Here is an 11,002-nt window from a genome sequence, read left to right on the forward strand (position 1 = left end):
GTTGTACTTTTTTTTTTTTGCCATAGAAGGCGAAATTAAATTTTTAGACGCTTGTTTCAAAGGAAAACATAGCATGAACATCAAGCACCCAAGGTGGGGCAGTTATAAAACAAAGTGCGATCATTAATTAGTGAAAGCTGAACAGAGAATCTTATGCAACAAATCATTGCACTTACTGAGAGCGAGTAGATTTCTTTTTTTGTGCTTGTGTTCCTTTACTGTCTGAAACATTAAAGGGCATCGCAAAAAGACTCCACAGAACAAAGCAGAAACACAGGATGGTGTTTCTGTTGTGTTCTGTCCTCTTTAATGTTACGCATATGAACCAACTAGCCCAAGCTCAAATTTGATTCCTGTACTGCTTGCATGAGGAGTTTAAAGCCACTGACTTACTTGATATATGGCCGCCGCGGTGGCTCAGTGGTTATGGTGCTGGGCTGCCGACACGAAGGACGCGGGTTCGATCCCGGCAGCGGCGGTCGCATGTAAAAGGAGGCGATATGCTAAAGGCTCGTGTTTTCTGCGATTTAAGTGCACTTTGAACTCCAGGCAGTCGAAGTTTATCAGTAGCCTGAGCCGCTTTGGGACGCAAAACCCACATAAACCGTTGCTTGATATGTAAGATATCAAAGCAACTTGAAAGAGGGCGCTGGCGTAGCACATAAAAACCTGAAATGTGCAAACGATGCTACCTTTGTTATGAAGCTACTACGTGTTAAATAACTGCATGCGGGAATAATTTGCCGGTGTGAAAACAGGGAAAGCAAGAACAGAGCATGCCGGACGGAAGATGTGCCAACGAACTGTCACGAGAATACTGAAAATTTCCAGCTAACCAATCGATTACTGTTTTATTCGAATAAGCCACCAGTATGGTAGTATTTATAGGCAACTCCAGCTATCTTTCAAGGGTTAGGACAGTTTGGGAGAGCAGAAAATGCAGAGTAGCTGTCAAAGAAACGCAGTGGTCGTGCAAGAGAGAGACTGGTGCGTATTTACCAACCATATCAGGAACGACCACTTGCTTCTAAACTTGGAAACTCTGAACGCCTATGGACGCATATGTGCAACATTCTGGGATAAAAATTTTGAACAGTGGAAAATTGTAAGGTAATGTTATGGAAATATCGAAGGTAATGGTACAATCTTGCGATGTGTAGCAAAAGCTTTTAAAGTTTTCCCAACGCTCGCATCGAACAATTAACACTACGATAGAAAACCCAGGGGGACCACTTTTAACGATAGCAAAAAGGTTAGCAGAAAAAACCGCAATCCTGCCGTCGGGAGATCTGCGGATATGTTGATTGCTATAGTGAAATCTTATAGCATGAAAACCTTGCGTTCATAAACTCTTTTCCGGTGAAAAATGCTTTTGTCCAGAATTGCTGGGCGTCAGCACTGCAGAAATGAACATAAATGAGATCACGCACCTTGCGGAGTGCGTGAACATACGAAAAGGTGTAAACTTTCGTAGTGACGCGTGAAAAGAAACCACGTGATAATTAGCAGCCAGGGGAATGAACCCATGAACAAAGGATGTTAAGTGCATACATTTAAAGGAGTAGATACCAATTTAACTTAAAGGGAGCGCGCTGAACACATGGGAAAATGCACAGAAATGGACGGGATAGTCTCCTAACTAACGTTGAACTCGACGTGCCTGGTCGTGTTTGCTTTGCTGGTTGCCACTGGCAGAGCCGAGATAGGAGGCTATACTTTAGATGTTTAGTAATCACGCCTACTACAAAAAGTGAGCAACGAGAAAGGCTACAGGGTGATCTGCTGGATCTACATTATATTTTTTTAATGACAGCATATTTACAATGTGAACAGACAATAAAAGTACAAAAATAAGCCAAACTGAATATGACCATATCAGTATACGATGTATTAAGACAGTTTATGCGTTAAACTGTTATAGTAGGATACAACTTAAAAAAACAGCAGTTGCTAACACTGGGCCCCGGTCCGCGGCGTCCTGTATTACTCCGCTGGCCAACCGCAACTATAAACGAAACCAGCCTTTTAATGCTTGACTATATCAAACAATCCACGTGTCAAAATCCTAGAGCTCATAATTTTTTTCTTGTGATAAGCTTTTTGTTTACGTAACAAGAAACATTTAACCAGCGGACTACTTTTTCGTCGTGGAGGAATTCTGTGCGCGGAGGCTGAATGTGGGCGGAGCTTCACTGCAGACTTAAGTTGTATCCGACTATAGCTATTTAACGGATGGCACATACTCGCACTGCACGCTCAATCAGAAAATCTTTCATGCCGCGACGGCTTCACGCGCGACATACCATTTGCCCAGTTACTCTGCACCCCCACTTTGGGGCGTGCAGCGACACGTCCTGCATTGAGCGACTAAACGTCCTGCTTGCTCCTGCATGCATTGTTATCGTGCTAACTGAAGCACTGCTTTAAGCATCCACTCATTAGGCCTACTTATCGCTAGCCGCACGTGGTGTGATAATATACGCAGCCTGCTCTGCGCATGCGGAGTACATTGCCCAAAGCTTGACCTAGTACCAGAAAATCACAGTTCAGAGACTAGTAGTCCTTCCGGAGCGGCCATCAACTTGTCTTAATTGCATCCCACTTATTCATGTGAAGCGTAATTTTTTTAAACCGTGAGTTGCGCCGCTGGTGTCTACACCACAATGGCCATCTTTCTCTCCGTGCGCGGACTACCCTTCTCTTGCTGGTCGCTAGGACATTCTCATGACGCTGAAATTAATTGACTTACATCATAGAAAGTTGGCGAAAAAAACTAGGAGCATGTATGCATAGCAAAATAGACGAAGCTCATGAGGAAAGCTGTGTTGGTGACAATGCCGGGAGAAAGGATGAAAGACTGGGCTCATTCATCCGGCAGACTGAAAACAAGTCGTGACGCTCGCTGCTAGGTGTGCGACGAGCAGCTCTCCGTTTGCGATACAGTCAAAAAGGTGGAAGTAAAGGGGGTGCTACGGAGCTAAGCCATTCACCTTAAGCCTTAATGCACAACGATATACTTTCCTTAGAAACAGTGTATTCAGAACCGGGACGATCTTCTTCCCTCCGCCGACCCTGCGTTGTTCACGGTACCCCAACCGGCATGCAGCATGTGCGGTATTATATACGTAAAGCCATTCAGTGTGTGCTTATTCGTGGTCTAGAGGCGAATTTTCGAGGCTTCCCTAGCTATTACATTGCTGCTAGAACTATTCCTCACGTGTTTTTTTTTCTCATCATTTAAATATTGTCTGCCAGACATCAAGCAGACCTGGATCTCCATACAATGACTCGCAATAGCTGCCTCTACTTCTTCCATCCTTTTGGTGGAATTCTGGGCCAGGTGGGTCGATCTGCTGGCCGCTGCTAATTCTAAAATATCCATTTGCAAGTGGGCTTTTGAATCGCCACGGCTAGTATCATTCATGGCTTCAAGCCATTGAAATAAGCATGACGCAACTCCACGCAGACAAGGAAGCCTGCAGTATTGCATGCTCGGTCTGTAGAACGCGAGCTGCCCTCTTCACGTGCACGGCATGTCCTGAACGTGTGGACTGGCCACGCGATATTATTAGCGGGCGCAGCCGTGCCCTTATCTGAAAGGTGCCAGCACTGCAAGTGTTAGAAGAGGCTCGCTAATGGTGCGAGTGCTAACGTCACCGGTAAGCCGGCCATTATAACGATCCGCCGCTAATGCCAGCCAGCTATGTCCTCAGACGGGCCCAGAATACACTTGGCCACCGGCCAGGCGCAAGGAAGTGGTTCGACTAGGTTGCACCACCGTAGGGGTAGCAATGAACCGACTTCTATTCCAGCGGCTGGCGCCTCTGAGGTAGCTTGTCGCAAACCTTTCGATTCAGGGCCGTTTTTTTTTTCCCGTTTCTCTTACAAGGTGGCCGTGAACTCTCGAGTACGGCAGCAGTGTTGAGCGTGCAGAAGCGCGCTGATTCCTTCACAACCCACTCTCGTGGTCAACTAGAGAGAGGAAACTTTCCACTGCCCACCTGCACCTCCGGTAGGGGATTCCCCCTCTCTCATTTTGCGATCCCCGATAGGCGGTCACTGTGACGTTCACCTCCACCAGCAGGTGAATGTGTACAGGCGTACGCGATGTTCTCTTTCTGAGAACAAGCTGCGCTAAACATTTGTCCGAGGCTAATAACCGGTGCACAGAGAAGGAGATATCTATAGAGGAACCTCTAAATTGCTCTCTACGTTCCACCTTCCCCCTGGGACTTCCCCGAAATTTGAGGCCCCGGTGAGGGTTAGGAATCATTAGCTTCTTATGGGCCAGAAACGCCTGCTCCACGTGGCATGCTTCACTTTCACGCAATGGTTCACGCAGTTCCTGAACTTGACGTCCGGAGCAACTGCCGCTATCTTGAAGCGTGCTCCATTTAGGAGGTCTAGACGTTTTTCCAGCGAACCACTCCCTCCGGCTCCCGCCAACTTGTGCGTTCATAACCCCTCCGCGGCGAAGCCAAAGACGATTGCGGTTGTCGAGCCTCTCCGTGTACTGTATCGGAACGCATGCTTATTTTGGTTGGGAAGTTGGAATCGTTATAGGGCGTAATGGTACATAATATGTGTCTGCCTGCTGTGTTTACTGCAGAATAAGGCATATATTAAAGCCTTACATGTAATCTGTATTTTCGCCAACATTTGCAGCCATAGCCGAGCAGTGGGAGATGCAGGTGAGTAAAAACGAAATTTAAAGAAGAAAACTAAAAATAGAGTGATTTCGGGTCACTGTGCTGCGATACGTGTTAACGTGCTTTTGACCAGGTGTGGTTGGCGTTCAGAGCTTCGTAGGGGAGCTTTTCGTATAAATTCAAGAGTCAAAGTGCTGCTGCCTCTGATGCGATACACTCTTCTGGCTTTTACGCTTGGAAACGCATGATGCGGTTTCGCTGGGCGGGTCTGACCCATGAGCCAACGGTATCCGGCTTTCGGTCACTGCCCTAAGAGTAACGCGTGCTGTAAACAGGTGAAATTCGCTATTGGAGCGCAGAGTTTTCGCACATGGAAAAAAAAAAGAAATGTGATCTTCGTGTCGAGGCATGCTTCTGCTCAAAGGTAAAAAAAAGTCAACTTTATGTTTTGAAGTTGCTGTGCAGCCTCATCGTCTTTAGTTTTGTTTACTAAGGCGTCAAAATCGCTTGGTGTACTTTGTAACAGTTGCTGTATTGAAGTCATGTTCCTAGTAGGGAACTATTTACTTGTCATGAGCATGACCACAGTTTCTGCGCATCAACGCCTCGCCAAATGGCAAAACACTCTTTGTGGAAAAAACACCATTTCGAGTCGTACCGAGGAACTTCAGCAGACTCCAAGAGTTCCATATCTTCTTGGAGTCCGCATTTTATTTATTTATTTATTTCGAGTTCCCTCATGGCACATGCAGGGTTCATTAGACAGGGGAGTGAGCCGTTTCGAAGTGGTACACAAGAACAACGCATAACAATGTTTTGGACTAAAACTAAAGCACCTAAAATTTATGCAACATCATTATATAGGATTATGAGGTAAGGGAAATGGAGACTACATAATATCAAAATATACAATACGTATTACAGATTTTAGGGTGCAAAACAAAAGTATACAAGGCGTTATTACAAGGTTACGATATTTAGGTACAGTTACGACAGCAGCTACAATACAAACCAACGATTTCGTGTCATAAAGCAGCTAACCTGACGACTCGGGAGACCGGATAATACTGGCAGACATCGAGTTGTTGCTGTGAATTGTCGACGGCAAAGCAAACCGCATTTCGCCTACCGCAAGACGACGCCCAATGAGAGTTCGCTTGGAAGGTACTTCAGGTACGGCCTAATATTAAACACAAACGCTTCCTCTCCTGCCTGGGACCGATCTCGAATCGGAAAGCGGTGCTTCCCCGAAGCTGCGCCTTTCTTTAATTCATCGCCCCCGAGCAGTCACGGTCTGCCGTCTTTGTCAACGGAACCTATACACGTACGGGACCTTCGAAAAGGCCCAGCCACCATTCTTCTTCCCTCAGACTCTCGGCTAGGCCGAAGAGAGCTTTCTTTTAGCATTCTTCCCGCTTGTGCTGCGGTCTTCCAGTAAAGCGGCGGTTTGATTTAGCACTCAGGGCGCGACCACAGTCGTGCCGAGGCTGTTTCGCAACTGCGTCATCGATTGCGTGGAGCTATACAGCGCAGCTCTGCTTCTATTCCCGCCACCGCAAATACAAGGCGCTCAATCTTCGAGCACCACTGAGGGCGGACACGGCCGCCGTCCGGGACTCGGTGGCAGACGGCGGGAGGACTTGTTTGCACGTGACTAAGAATAAACCGGCCCGGCAAAAGCGAGGCCCAAAAGTTTCCTCACGACACGAATTAATAAACCCCGCGGACTTCTGTATAGTACGTATTTGTATGCTGCAGCTCTCGACTCCTCTCGAGGCACTAGCAAGAAGAAACGCGTATCTGGCAGTACGCTCAGCTCGTTCCATCTGTAGTCACGTGAGGATATCTTTTGCCGCTACTACAACGTGTTCTCCTCGCCGTTTCCCTTTCCTCGCGTGTGGTGGAGACTATCCCAGCACCGAGCCCCACTGCCTCGCTGGCCGTGATTGCACAACGGTCTTATTCCACTCGAACAGCGGGCCCCATCGTGCGGCAAAGACAAATCCCACAACGAGGAACACCGACCACTCCCTTCAGCCTGCCTGGCGCAGGCTGCCGAAGCCAGCCACTCTTCATCCTCGCCGCAGCGGTGGTCGAAAGAGACTAAGCGCGCGTTATTCCACTCTCCGTCGATCTTTCTTTTCTTGTTTATCAAGCGGACTAGCGCGAGAGTTTCCGGATCTCTTCCGAGAAAAAAAGAAAGGCTAGCAGAGGCAGCGGAGAAAGAGTCTCGACGAGGCCGGGGAGGCCTCGCGCGAAGGTGGCAGCGGCGCGGCGGCCGCGTTGCGCTAGGCGCGAGCGCCCGATAATTTGCGTGATGGCAAAAAGTGGCCGCTCGCTCGGCCTCTCGCTGGCCGGCTCAATGGCGGCTCTGCCGTCCCACGCCACGCTACACCCGCCGTTCCGAGCGAGCGTGTACGAGCGCAACGCGCAACACGCCCGCCTTCGCCGGGGCCGCGCGCGCGCGCTTTCTCGCGAACGTCGTTGTCGTCTTCTCTTTGGCGCCCTTTGTGGCGTGCGTGCTCGCGAAAAGCTTGGGGCGCGGAGAAAATGGTTTCGGAATGGCGGAGGGCGCGATGATGGTCCGCTCTCTCTCCTCTCGTTTGCTTGCGGTGCGGTGGTCCTCCCCTAGTCTGGTTGCGGGGCCGACCGGGTGGTGCGATGTCGTGTCATTTCGCGTCTCGCCGTACCGCTGCCGGCTGATAGAGTGGCGAGAGATCTCTCTCATATGCGGCGCGCACTGGGACTGAATAGAAAGGAAGCGCTGTGGGGTCATCTTGCCGTTCTCTTTCGTCCGTTTTACGCGGTACTGTTTTCTCGACTCGTCAGCTTTCTGAGAGAGCGGACGCATTCAAGTGCGAAGTGCTGAAACGTTGGGTGGTTAATGGTAAATGGACCGTTTTCACTTTGACTTTCGTCCAAGTAATAACGCCGGAGCGCTCGTTTTTTGATGGCATTCCACGAAAACGATGCCTTTCGATAATTCGCAGTAATATACCCGCCGCGGTGGCTCAGTGGTTACGGCGCTCGGCTGCTGACCCGAAAGACGCGGGTACCATACAGGCAGCGGTGGGCCGAATTTCGATGGCGGCTAAATTCTAGAGGCCGTGTACTGTGCGACGTTAAAGAACTCCAGGTGGTCGAAATGCCGGAAGTGGCCGGAGTCCTTCACTACGGCGTCTCTCATAGCCTGAGTCGCTTTGGGACGTTAAACCCTAATAGACCAAACCAATTCGCAGTAATAACGCTACTCATTCTCACAGCATTGCGCACTCGCACTCATACACTTGGACTCCAGCCTGCTCGCTCGCTCGCTCACTCACTCACTCACTCACTCACTCACTCACTCACTCACTCACTCACTCACTCACTCACTCACTCACTCACTCACTCACTCACTCACTCACTCACTCACTCACTCACTCACTCACTCACTCACTCACTCACTCACTCACTCACTCACTCACTCACTCACTCACCCACCCACTCACCCACTCACCCACCCACTCACTCACTCACTCACCCACCCACTCACCCACTCACTCACCCACTCACCCACCCACTCGCTCACTCACTCACTCACTCACTCACTCACTCACTCACTCACTCACTCACTCACTCACTCACTCACTCACTCACTCACTCACTCACTCACTCACTCACTCACTCACTCACTCATCCGCCGGCTCCCACCTTTATTCATTGACGCACTCGCTGACTCACTCACTCTCCCGCTCACTCGCTGACTCACCCGCTGCTCACACCTTTATTCACTAACGCACTCGCTGACTCATTAGCTCACTGACCCACCTGCTCACGTTTACTCATTGACGCTCTCGCTGACTCACTCATTCACTCAATCACCCGCCTCCTCACACATTTACTCATTTACGCACTAGTTGACCCACTGGCTCTCGCACTCACTCACCCATCTGTCCACACCTATACCCGCTGGCGCACTCACTCACTCAGTTACTCGCTCGTGCATTCACTGATTTCCCGGCTACTCACGCAGTCACTGACTCACTCGCTACCTTACTAGCTCATTCACTGACCCACTCACGCACGCACGAACGCACTCACTCAACGACTCACTCTACCACTTCTTGTCCGACAAAGGTAGTCTGTAAAATAATTCCGTATTATTCTCACTCGTCCACACTATGGCCGTTCAGACTAGTCCTCTTTGGCAGCCTGGTTTCAGCATTCCATACATACTCCAGAATATGTGCAAGAGTCCTTAAACAGCAGCATTGCGCAACAAAATAAAGAGCAACGCTGATCGAGTGCAGCCAAGATAGCGGTCATCCGATCCGTCTTTCGTTATACCTCTACGGCTCCGCCGCATTGGAGTCGTTTCTCTACAAATGCCAACGCCTGGCTTCGGAGCCTGGAGTCACGTTTACGAACGCACCACCAAGGTTTCGCACAGCATTCCCAAGCTACGGTGCATGCTGTCAAACGGGCACTGTCACAAGCAAAAGAAGAGACCTTGGAGCGAATGATTATATCTGTCACGGCGCTGAGTTGAGAAACGCTTTGAGAAGAACAAGCGAGGTCTTTCACCCTGCGGCGCATATACAAACAACGCGCAGTGCACTCGCTGTAATTGCAGGCCGTTCAGTGAACGCTTGGCGTTGTTGTGTATCGGGTGGACTAACGCATAAGCACGCGCACGGCGCAGTTCCCCATAAGCTGACCATCGGACAGCCGCGCTTGCACGTGAGAGGGTGTACGAGGAAACGAGCAAGACAAACAGAGTGACACGAATAGCCTCGCGTTTAAAAGACGGGCGTGTATCACGAGCTCCTTTTTTCCGCGTCGCGTCCTTCTCAACGCGTAGGGGCGACGTTTCGCAAAAGGTTCCCCCCCCCCCCCCCCCCCCCCCCCCCCCCCCCCCCCGGCCAGCCGGCCGACCGACGCCCCATCGTGCAATTGTGTAGTCGGCGCGAACGGCAAACACCGGCGCCCAGTCCGCGCCACAGCGACAGTTCGTGTCCGAAGGGTATATAGTGAGACGTTGTCGTTCACACGCGTGTAATTGGTCCTGGCTCTAGTGGAGAAACAAAAGGCTGGGCGCTTCTAACGAAGCAAGGAACCATAAAGAAGATCCACGGCGGCAGGACAGGAGGAGGAAACGCTGTGGTACAGGTGGCATGGACCTTAAATGTCAACACATGATATTTGTGCGCTACACGGAAGAAGGAAGGGTGTGCAAGAAGAGCAGGTGCAATTGTTAAAAAGGTGAAGAGCGCACTCTAGGAGAGGAGCTGAGATGGTGCCAGCCATTGCCCTTTGTTTTCTGCTCGCTTCCCACGTTACAATGCAAACCTACAAGCACTGCAAAACTTGCAAGCCGAGGTCTGTAGTGCCTTTTATTTACTTATTGCAGTACCCACAGCGCCGTGAAGCATTAAAATGGGGGGAGGGGTCAGAGTAGCAATAACACAATAAAAAAAGGCAGAAAGTTGAAAAGAAAACAAGAAAGTAGGCTTTTTAACATCCATTCAAGCAACAAGGATCTAAGTAGAAACTCACAACCGATAAAAAAAGAGGCGATAAACAAAAGCAAAACAAGCAAGGAAGCAAAAAAATTTGCAACCAAGGGCTTATACACAGGGCACATTTCGCAGTGACAGTTCAAACACAGCAGTGAAGGTCTGCAATACATTCAAAATTTTATTTTGGATAAATGGCATATGCTGAAGTATTTCTTCAAAAACGAGTCCATTTGCAGATTACTGCGTTGTATTTGGGTCATTAAATCAACAGATGAATGTATTGCTTTGCAGGATGATTGAACATTGATTTCTGAGTGGTGAAATAATTAGCGCGTGGATATTAAAGCGAAGAAAAACAATGCCCATGTGTTTTACTAGGATAGAGGGCTTTCATGACTTTGCATAGAGGATTCATGCAGCAACACTGTCATCTGTTTTCGAATATAAAAATCTCGGTGTTCACTCCACAGTATAGAATACGCCATCGTATAGAATATATCACATGAAACGCTTCCCGTGTCCTGGATTATTTTTTTCGCCGAAGTAAAAGAATTTGCCGCTTACTGCTAGAACGCTCTGGTTTAAAACTAAGGTTCGACCTGTGCATTAATATGCTTGTCACGGGCACACGCTTGGCTCTAGGAGTATACATCGATAACTTGGAAGGGATTCAAAATGTGTCTATGTGTCTTGTTCACGACAATTACTACAGTAAGTGCAACGTTTCAGCGAAAAGCAAGAACTTCAATGGGAACCAGTGATTTTACAGGCATGATAAAGCCACGGTGAGACGTAGTTAGTACTGCACAAGGAATGCTCCCGACTGACACGTCTACTATTGCGAAATACACT

The sequence above is a fragment of the Amblyomma mixtum genome, chromosome 1 (genome assembly GCF_055824585.1).
Source record: "Amblyomma mixtum isolate Tamu chromosome 1, ASM5582458v1, whole genome shotgun sequence".
Classification (NCBI taxonomy): domain Eukaryota; kingdom Metazoa; phylum Arthropoda; class Arachnida; order Ixodida; family Ixodidae; genus Amblyomma; species Amblyomma mixtum.